Source organism: Augochlora pura, chromosome 7 (genome assembly GCF_028453695.1).
Source record: "Augochlora pura isolate Apur16 chromosome 7, APUR_v2.2.1, whole genome shotgun sequence".
Lineage (NCBI taxonomy): Eukaryota > Metazoa > Arthropoda > Insecta > Hymenoptera > Halictidae > Augochlora > Augochlora pura.
This window is the reverse complement of record NC_135778.1, coordinates 18,829,555-18,841,132: the sequence shown is the minus strand read 5'-3', so window position 1 is coordinate 18,841,132 and position 11,578 is coordinate 18,829,555. Positions and strand designations below refer to the sequence as shown.

General features: G+C 35.0%; 1 protein-coding gene and 1 pseudogene across 1 annotated transcript in view; one reads left to right on the top strand and one right to left on the bottom strand.

The window, feature by feature from the left end:
• Positions 1-1,970: 1,970 nt before the first annotated feature.
• The window catches only part of Sprt (PDZ domain-containing protein sprite), a 36,560-nt gene continuing 26,952 nt past the window's right edge, over positions 1,971-11,578 (top strand). The window contains exon 1 of the mRNA XM_078187677.1: positions 1,971-2,042. The gene's annotated coding sequence lies outside the window, so the exon portion shown is untranslated. The remainder of the gene's footprint in view (positions 2,043-11,578) is intronic.
• On the bottom strand, positions 9,336-10,052 carry LOC144473628 (protein GVQW3-like; annotated as a pseudogene).

The window sequence follows — 11,578 nt, the reverse complement described above, 5'->3', positions numbered from 1 at the left end:
CGTTTTTGCAAAATAAGCACTTAAAGATTCAACTGTTCGAATATAAAAATAAAGGAAAAACAAATTTGTATTGTACATAAAAATTACTCTCTAATGTTATGGATTCAACAACCTTCATCTTCAGTTCTCTTTGAATCAGTATCAAGTAAACAATTTTTCACGTATGGTATTAATTACGCTTCAATTATATGTGCCTATAATTATGAAAGTGGTCTAAGTCATATATTTCTTGTTTCGAGGTATTTAATGAATCGCATTTGAATAAATTAAAAAATATTTTTATATTATGCGATCTTTTTATTTAGAATTTTATTAGTCTTGATTAATGGTTATTTATTATGAATATGAAATTTTTTGTGAATTTCATACGAAAATGTTGTTTTTAAAGCTTGAATTGACTTAGACCATTTTCAAAATTAACTGAATGTTCTATAAATGACATAAAGCAATAACGAACTATGAGTTTTATTTGAAACAATAACTTTAATGAAATAATTCGTGCACATTTGTTAATGATACTAAAAAAGTAATGCATTTTCATCATTTCGAGTTTTTAAGATTTTTAAAATGTTCCTGAAAAGCTGGACAAATGTATGGTAGCAAACACATAATATCTTTATGTTTTTCTCCCGATACTGGTCTAGTGGTGGTGTATAAAGGGAGTAGCTTAATATTTCCGTATATTTTGGGACTTCCTCTTTTAGGTGAAAGATCCAAAACGTGGAATTCAGGAGCATCTAAAGAAGTTTTTTATAGAACATTTTATATTGTTCATTTTTCACGAATCTCTTCCATTGTATTCGCAACCAAGAGACAGATTCGCCCGCGGTATTTTTTCCTCTTCTTGTTATTCACTCTTCTAGTGATTTCGTTGAAATAAAATCGGTCTGCAACATTCGTTTCATCGAAAATGTATTTCTTCTTCTACACTTTTCTATCAGTTCATAATAGTGCTTAGGGTTGTATAAGTAATTTGCTTTTTTTATTTTCATTTCTATCAATCCAAAACCACGGTCATTCGGTAGAAAGGACCAAGTTATGTTTATATAATTTCCTTAAATTTTTGACTTAGACCACTTTCATAATTAACACTAAATGAATTCCATATAATGTTGAAATTACAACCACCATCTAACGGTTCATTTTTGACGATATCGTAAAAATTACATTGAATAAATTTAGATTAAAATAATGTGGTGTAAAATAACTGATAAACTCATGTTTTTTAAATTTTGACTTAGACCACTTTCATAATTATGGGCACATATAATCTTCATCAATAATACATATTTACGACTATTTTTCCGCTATTAAAAATAATTTTCTAACAAATGACAGACACCGTTCGTTGTTGCTGGTAACACAACCGCTGTTTTGATCATTAACACAAGACGGTTATGCAGTATACAGTTAAACCGGTGCTTTAATCGTTACGGATGAGAAACTACATTAGAATATGATATATCACTGCCAACATAAACGAAGGGGAGTGAAGTTTCGTTCGAAAAGCAGGGGTCCATATTGAATAGATTCTTCACATAACAGATTGTTCCAAACTGTTTCTGTTACATTAGATTGCTCTTTGCGTAGCTGCATTATTCGTTATATTCAAATGCAAAATTTCAACTATACATATCCAAATAAATATAAAATCTATAAATAAGTTGATGTCTGTATTAAACAGTTCATATTAGTTCAACAGACTTCTATGATAAAATAAATTTTATCATAGAATTTAATAATAATTTTATTTAATATAATAATAAAATATTATTATTTAATAATATTTTCTATAAATTTGCAATATTTGGAAATAAATTTTCTATGAACGTATTTTGAATAGCTATTTCTGAATAGCAAAAAATTCGACGGTGCAAAATAAAATAAAAATCAAGAATTACAAAATTCCTGTTGCACTTTCGCTTTTTTTGCTAGCTGCGGCGTTTGAAAATCGGCGAAGAAGCTTCTTCAGGATAGCCCAGCAATTACCGTCACCCGTAGGGCAACCGAACCAAGAAGCCTACAGTCACCGTCAAAACTCGGTGAGAAACCTATTACTCTTTCTTGGAGGTTGCGAAACATTTGAAAATACTTGACACGTGTACGGCAGAGAGGACCTTAGCTATTAAGAATGTTTAGAGATCTTTTTGACCTCACCCGTGCTATGGAAGTCCGAACCACTTCTGCGTAAAATTTGAACATTTTAATGATTTTATTTCACTTTCATACGTAATTGTATTTCGTCGGTTTAGAAATACTGACAAACACTCTTAACTAAAACTAATTAATAGTGAAATGGCAAAGCTGTGGTTGTGCTGTGAACATTACGGTTCGTCGATCTTTTTATCACTTTTTGAGCGACTTCCCTGCATCTGATAACTTCTTAATTTTAGCGATATTTTGTTCTCTTTACTTCTGTTAAATACTTACTGTACGACTGTAATTTCTCAGTAATTTTAAACACTTTAAAGTATAACCTACGCGGTGCGAGCTTCTATATTAGTTTATCACCAAGTTGTATCACAATTTAGCGGTGTAAGACTAGAAAAAATAGAAAGTTGAAAAATAAGGACCGCCTTACTGTGCTTAGCCGCCACAGCAGGGCTCGGAATTAACCGGCACGCAACATGAGGATCGACAGGGCCTGAGCCTCTTGATTCCCATCGTTTGTCTGGCTCCTCGTTGTTGTTATTTTCAGCTCGAAGTACCTCAGGCGTGTGAGCTTATGTTTAATATGTGGGCATAGGTCAGTAGTATAGGATTTTCCAGTAAGGGCGGGTCGTTTTTGAAATGGAATAAAATGGGCTGTGTATGAGGTATTAACCCTTAGCGGTCCTATGTCGAGTGTGACTCGAGACAGATACGAACTCCAATGTTCATCGATAGACTCTATACTAACATCATATTTGGCTAAAAATTAATTAATATGCAATGCCATTTACCTGGAGCAATAATGGCGGATAGAAAAGGAATACTTTTCATAAGTAAATCACGAAAATTAAGGATTCGACAAAATTCAAAACAAACAGTACCAAGCGGATAAGCGACTCGCGAAATCTGCGCGGACCGCAAAGGGTTAACGATTTTTTTTTATTTGAAAGGGCCGTGTATATCATTATATATGGAATATGAGATCGTTCAAATGTCCCTAGCGGCTTTGCACGGTGGCACGTATCCGAGAGGTCCAATTATTGTGGCTTACTGGTATAGACCTGCGACTTCAGAAAACCCCATAAGAAGAAGTCTAGTGGGGTCAAATCGCTCGATCTTGGTGGTCAATTCGAGTCAGTGAACAAACGGCGTCGTCTGTGGTCATTAACTTTGAGTTCCTGGGTCAGTTGAATCTTGTGCAGGTGTAGGCCCAATTCGAGACGCAAAATTCGCCAAGTTGAATACTGCGAAAGACCAGGTTGTTGTGCACAGCGAAGAATTGACTGCCTCGGGTTTTCCTGCACGCTTTCACGGACCGCGGCGATGTTCTCGGCCGATCTGGCTTTCCGTTGACGTACGATTGTTGGCTGATCATTTACCGAATCGGTCATCTAGAATTTGGCCAGCAAACGTTGGAGGGTCGACTTTGAAGGGCCACCGCGTCTACCATAAAATGGGCGCAACGTTCTCACTAACGAACAATCATTTTGATAATACAATTTGATCATTTGGGCGTGACTCTAAATCGTGTTACTCGCCATGGTGATTTGGCATAACCGACTGAATTGTAAACAACAGATTTAATCGACGCATTCAAAGAACATGGCCGCTGCAGACTGTCAACATCGACCCATCCCTATTGGATAACCCTATATATGTGTATGTATGTTAGCTGATCATCGGGGAGCAAGAAGCACGGTGCGAGTCAGGAGGCGTAGACTTCGCGATCCTCATATTGTATGTTGGTTAATTCCGAGCCCTACTCTAGAGGTAAAACCTTCCTCTCGAATGTTGATACACTCATGCGTGACCTAAATACTCGACGATATTGATGCAGGTTTATCAAGATCGTTCATATCGGGTTTTCTAATCAAGGGCTATCATCCATCAGAATGCCTGTGCGTGCAGGAATATTGTTTATTGCAATACCCGCGTGGTAGAAAAAGTACTCCTATGTAAGGTGGTCCATTCAAAATTTCTATTGAAATATCTCTGTTACTATTGGAAATGTGAAATAACTTTCTTAGCAGAAGTGTTTCAATTAACACAATTCTTTAATGTACTAATTGACATTATTTAATATATAATATAATATAATAATTGACATTATTGTTCGTCGCCTAAGATGTTTTTAAACAGGATTTACATTTTATATCATTACACACAGCTATACTACTTTTCCTCAATATTTCGAAATTTGTCTTCTTTATTTCTATTTAAAAATGCGTGATGCATTTATCATTTCGTTTATCATTAGACTATTATAAATATGTAAACCAATTTTCCAACGTCGACATTCTGTAGTATCAAATCAAAATCATGAAGGATCGAGCCAGGAATTTCGTTTCAATTTATAAAAGTGTTAGTAACGCCAAGCGTGAATAAAAAGCGAGAAGTCGTAATAAATAAACTGCGGACTTAATAACCTTAATAAATTAACGAGAACATAACAATACTTATAAATTCATTAAATGTCTTTATTGTTTTATATTTGAATTTATATATGCATTAATATGAATTTATATTATATTTTAATTACTGTTTTACATTTTTCTAATAATAAATCAAACAACATACATTTAATACTACCAAAACAATTATATATTTATCGCAATATACAGACATATAGTTAACACTAACACTGTTGCCTTGTATAAATAACAGTATTGGATTTATTTACATTTTTTTCCAATTTTTATATTAATTTGTCTTTATAATTCCAATAATTATAGGATAACAATTGTCGAAGTAACAATTATCATTTGACCAGCAATGGTACGGTTAGCGTTAATATTATATGTTACATGCATATTTTTACAGATGAAAGTTTGAAGATCTCAGAACAATAAAGAAAACTAACATAAAAGGAATCCACGCAAATTACGCAAATTATAAAATTGAAGATACACGGTTCTAACGAAGAGAAATTGAGTAACATTCATATATAGTAGATTCTGTGAAATCTTCACCACTTGTCCGACTATTATCATACGTGAAAGTTTTATATCGTAGAAGGAAGAAATTCTTTCGTATAACGTAGATTCGTGTGGGTTTGCACGTTCGTATCATGTTGTGTAGAGTGTAGCGTCGAAGAGTGCAGTTTCATATGTGTAACGCTCCACTCGACGCTCACCTATATCAAAAGGGGCGCACAGGCTATTTCAGGTCAACAACGTGTTCCCACACCTGGAATGCACGGTCGAAAACACTCCCGGGACCCTCGAAAAGGATCGATTTTTATGGGCAGACACGCATTTCGGGCCTGCCTCGGCGCGCCATAATTACGAGAAGCTGACGATCCGTGCACGCGAATGCGTTCCTATACTCCTCTATAGTCTAGCTCGAATTGCTGCAAACTACAAAAGATTTTTATTAAGAAACGTTTCTCTGTCAGGTGAATCGATTACTTATATCTATTTCATTATGCGGATTTCTATTTTTCGAGATTATTTGACAAAAATTACAGTAAAAAGAGAAAATCTATTTCACAGTTAATGTGCAGAGTTCAGATTATTCAAACTATTCAGACAACATGTGTGTTCAAATAATAGAATGCTTGTTCAAGTCTAGGTACAGTGCTAAATTTAATTCTGATTAATTTTTGCAATGAATATCGATGAATACTACCAATGAGAAATTAATATTTTTCTAGATCATATTCAGCTTTTTGAAAATTAAATTAACCCATTTATGATTTAAATTTAGTCGTCTGTTATTCAATTTCTAAGTTTAGTATGAATTTGTATACTTATTTATAAAGTTGTACAAATTACGTTAGAAATCATTATTCTTCATTAATCTTGAATAATTACTTCCAAATGTCATACAATTTTTATACTCAATATGTTGTTACAAATTGTTGCAAAGAATTAGAAACAAGTGAATATCATTTGCAGAAAGATGAACGGTGAAAGGTTCTGAAAGGTGAATTATAGTCTGCAGAAGGATTAATTCAGAGAGTCAAAATGGGCAGAAACTAAAAAGAAAGAAAAAACAAATATCATTTTATCGTATTTAATGATACTGCACATAACAAAATAAATTTCTAGTGGACTGTCGTACATAAATACTGTCTTATCTAGTTTGTTTCGAAACAATTTATTCGAGTGTTCGGAAAGTTTGTTTCACATTCATAAAATTCGTTTGATCGAATTCGTATAAAACTTAGTACTAAACTTCTCTGAATGAAGCAGTGCTACTGGGAAATTATCGAAACCCTTCATCCTTGCATAAACTACATCTACGCAAGCTCATCAACAGCTTCTGTATCGGATTACATAATGGAGAGTGATTATTCACGGAATATGCTCCGGTAGCATCCGCTAGAATGTTCATAAATACAGCAATGCCCGCAGATTCGGGATCGCGTTACGAATATTATCGAGCCGGTCGACCATTATCGCCTGCTTCTTGAATGCATCGGATACGAGAGTGAGAAACATTTGCCGCCGGTGAATTAGAGACGGAAATCCCGCATAATTTCCAGAAATGATGGGAATACCAGGCGAATATTAATACTGCTACAAATAGAGTTTTCAGAATAGCTATAACAAATCCGTAAAAAAGCATTTTATCAATTTTTGTTGCAAGCTCTTGTATAGAAATGTTGAAACACATTAGTCTTTCCTGTCATTTCAACTAATAGCTAAATTTAGAAAGAAAGGTATTATCTTTCGTCTAAAAATAAATTTAAGTCATTTAGTCTACTTTTACAAAAAGTTATACTGTTTTTCAAGTGTCTCTAATTATACAACCGACATTGTTATGTATGACAGATTTTACAATGCAAATACATTCTGTCGCAAATCACATTCATCCATTTGCAACTCAGATTCGGCTCTTAAAATAGTGGAATTTTGATCGAACGAATTAGTAACCTTACAAGTCAGTTGTTTAACAACGAAGCATCATTATAAAAATTAATTTTGTTGGCTAAAATTGGGATTTTATCACCCGTAAAATGGATAACGCGTCGATTGAAACGTTGAAGAGAACGATCCGGTACGTCATCGGAATCCTACTACGAAAGAAACAGTGCTTGGATGATCGATGTTCTACCTTTCAGCGAAGGTTTTCACGGGAAAAAGTTCACATAAGAAAGGTGTTCTCGAACCCAATGTCTCTTCACTGTTTTTACGTAATGTATTAAAACACTTGAGGACGTTCGTAACTTCACATATCGATGGCATTAATAAATCTTACTGTGTTTCGACGATCTCTCTCTTTCGAGCACTTTTCTTGTTACATACTCAAAGTGTTACACTTTTCTGTGTTACATTTGTGCAATAACATGTGCAAGCAACTGTACTCGTACGTACGTTAACTTATAAAATTAAAAATTTTTTACTTTTCATATCATTTTTGAGACTGTGTAACATATTTCTATTATATGAACGTTATTTGGATCGTATTAGTTGAACTTACATCATATTTATGTTAAATATGGTAGATCAAATTTTTCATAAATACCAGACATTCAATAATAAAACTCTTATCCGCAAAACGACTCACAGTGGTTATTTGAACACACATGTTGTCTGAATATTTTGAATAACCTGAACTCTGCTGTACAATTTTCCAAAAGATAATATATAAACTCTCAAAGAAAAAGATAGCACACGCGTGCTATCTTTAATTTCTCGCGTTATAATTATGGTACAAGAAATGTGCCAATCGTACAGAAAGACTACCTTCTACTAATATATAAACATAAATTTTATTGATTTTTCTTCAACGAATTCTCGTCGTAAAAATAAAAATACCCAAATAAATAAAGACAAAATGATAGCACGTAAAATAGACAAATATGAAAATGATATAACTGTACCTGTGTTTATAATGTGTGGAACCTCCGTGATTCTCGATAACTTCTATCAATCTTTTTAGTAAGGATTTATACAGTACTTTAATTGAAGATTGTGATCAATTTTTCCATTCCTCTTTAATACTGATTTTTAAGTCATTTAAATTTTCAAATTGTCTACCTTCTGCGTAGACAGCTCTTGATAACAATCCCCAATAATTCTCAATGATATTTAAGTTCGGGGAGCACGCTGGCCATTCCAAAGCAGGAATTATCTCTTTTGAAAAATATTCATGAATAATTTTTGCCGTTTGTACGGCAGCATTATCTTGCTGAAACACAAATTTTGGACCTGCAATGCATTGTGCATACTTGTCAATTTGGTTTTTTATTAATCTTAAATAACTTAATTACTTTATAATCCCTATTCTTAAGGCCGTATCCTTTCTAGTTAAAGGTTCGATAGGCCGTGCTTTCGCAGTCTCTATGCGTACTGAACATCGAGATCAAGCCAGCTTTTGCCCTTATTAAGATTAATAAAGTTATTATTCTATAGCCCTATTCATTTTTCCTTGTATAAAATTCATATCCGTTTTTTCTTTGTAACCTATGCCGCCCAAAATCATTATTCCACCTCCTTTCATTTGTCGTCTAATTCGTGTTAATTGTCCTTTTCGAATGTCATGATAATGGTATGCACTATTATCTGGACCATCCAGACAAAACCGTTTTTCATCTGTAAAGATTATATTCCTCAAGGCGTGCTTCCTTACGCTTCTTTGTTAATCGTGACTTGGCTTTTATTCTTCATCGGTTCATAATATTACTCATTTGCAGCACACATCGAACATTTTGAATATTAGTTTGTGCACCAGCTTTGCAAGAAATTTCTCTTGCAGTAGCCCAAGAATTAGATGCAGCACGAAGTATATTACTGTTGCGTCACGGTGCAATAGGGTTGCTGGCCTTCCAGTGCTTTTTCCTTTACCGCAGTTATCCACATCATTTAATACGTTATATACAGCTTTTCTGCTTCAGCCAATTTCTTTCGCAGTTTTTGTAATCGTTACTTTCCGTTTTCTTAAAATAAGAATTGCGTTTGTGTCACTGTCGGATAATCTTTTACCACGGCCCATCACGAAATGTGACAGATACCAATATCAAGAAACACTGAACATCGACTGACCACTTTAACTTCCTTAACCCTTAGCGGACGGCTGGCGGATATATTCGCCCAAGCGTGTTTACCATTGCGGACGGCTGGCGGATATATCCGCCCAAGCGTGTTTACCGTTGCGGACGGCTGGCGGATATACTACTGTGTTCAAAAAGTAAGGTGAATTTTGTTATAAAATGAAAAATCTTTATTTATTCATCCAAATTAATTTTCGAAGTATTCCCCCTCCGATGCAATGCACTTATGCCAACTTTTTTTCCATTCCTCGAAGCATGCTAAAAAGTCGTTTTCCGGTATAGCCTTCAAAGCACGCAGCGGTTCACGTTGAATCTCTTCAATAGATTCAAAATGGCGTCCCCGGCGCGGTCTTTTGAGTTTCGGAAATAGCCAAAAGTCACACGGAGCTAAGTCAGGTGAATTAGGCGGTTGCGGAACGATATGAGTGGAATTTTTGGCGAAAAACTCACGAAGAATCAATGCCGTGTGAGACGGCGCATTATCGTGATGCAAAAACCAGGAGTTGTCTTTCCATAATTGCCTTTCAAAATTGTTCGAACTGATCCAAATGAAATTCCAACCATATCGACAATGTCTCTAATTGCCAATCGACGATTTTCAACCACCAATTCCTTGCCTTTCTTTACGTGTTGCTCATCAGTTGACGTTGATGGTCGTCCGGAGCGCTCAAAATCATCAGCACGTTCTCTGCCATCTTTGAAGTCTTTGTACCACTTATAAACATTTTTCTGCGACATAGTCGATTCACCGAAGGCCCTCTGCAACATTCTGTACGTTTCCGCAGCCGAAATTTCATTCCGCAAACAAAATTTAATGGCACTTCTTTGCTCAGCAAAATCAGACATTGTAAAAATCGCCAAGATCACTTATAGTCGTTCAGAAAACACAAGCGTAACTATATGACTAATGATGGCATTCACATCAAATTTGGCACAGATGTTACTAACAGTATTATCAACATAAAAATAAAACAGTTTGCTCGAATCGATTAGCGAGGGAAGCTTAAATTAAAAATTCACCTTACTTTTTGAACACAGTAGTATCCGCCCAAAATGCTGGGCGCTCCAATACCCGTGGTCCTCAGCGACGCTCGCCCGACGAGCGCCGCCGTCCGCAAAGGGTTAAACTTCGCGACATATTAAAGAAAATCAAAATCAACCTTGAGTGTGCTATCATTTTGTCTCTGGCTATTTGTGTGTTCCTATTCTCCCTAAGAGAATATCTCGTAGAAATTCCAATATAGATAGTGTTTACATATTAATAGAAGGTAGTCTTTCTGTATGATTGGCACATTTCCTGTACCATAATTATAAAGCGAGAAATTAATCATAGTTCATGAAAAAATTAACAGACGCGTGCTATCTTTTTCTTTGGGAGTGTAGCATAGAATACACTGGACGCGAAGATGAAAGCGAGAGGGAGGCGAATCGAATAAGTGTACTTGGCCAGTGTGCGAAGTCCTGGTTGCAGTATGACCCGGCCATGTCCTCTATGCACGGCTAGGATGTAGCCGTAGGTCATAGAGGTCGGCTGTGTGCCGGGTGTTCCTTTAAGAGAGATCTTGGATAATGTAGTTCGGCATACTCGCACCTTATACGCTCAGCTCTGGTTTTTTAAATAAATTGTTCGCTGGTGAAATCATCTTCACCCGATCGAACAAGTATGTAGTTGGTCACCGTTACTCTTCTATGGTTTCTTAGTGCCGCTTATGGGAATCTTCCGGATTAGGTTTCAAAAAAGCGGATTCCCCTTCCTAAATGCTACCTTTTACAATTGTAATTACGTTCTACTATCTTAGGTCCTATATTCTTTTTATATTTGTAGAGACGCGTGATTGTCCTTGTCTCGTTGTATTCACATATGCGTTTGAAATATATTGTAAATATAGAAATCATATTGCTGATGATATTTCAAGCTTGGATGTCGGATGATTATTAAAACAAGATACCAATTTTATTGCATTTTGGAATTATTAGTTTAGGAGCTGTCGTAAAACCGTGACATTGGACACTTGATCGAAACATTTTTTTCTTATTTTTTCCTAACAAGTCGCACCTAAGTAGTTTTTATAATCTTTTTACAGTCTATCAAAATATTGTATACTTCCTGATTAGAAAATTATTAAAAATTCATAATTGGAATTTATAATATACACAATGAAAAATGTTTTAAGAAGCTTTTAAAGCAATTTAAGGAGAAGGAAATGACATGAAGATTTGTTTGGTGTTTCAAGGAAACTTGATCTTCTGAAAAGTCTACAAACAGAAAAGGAAAATGTATATGTATACGTATATGTATATGTACATGTAACGAAAATAAAAGAGGAGTGGAGAGACGTTTTCGAAGAATTTATTCGAATAAGTGAAGCAAACAAATGTGGAACAGTTCAGCGATTTACGTTCAAGAGTAATCCTTTCTTCATAAGAGAA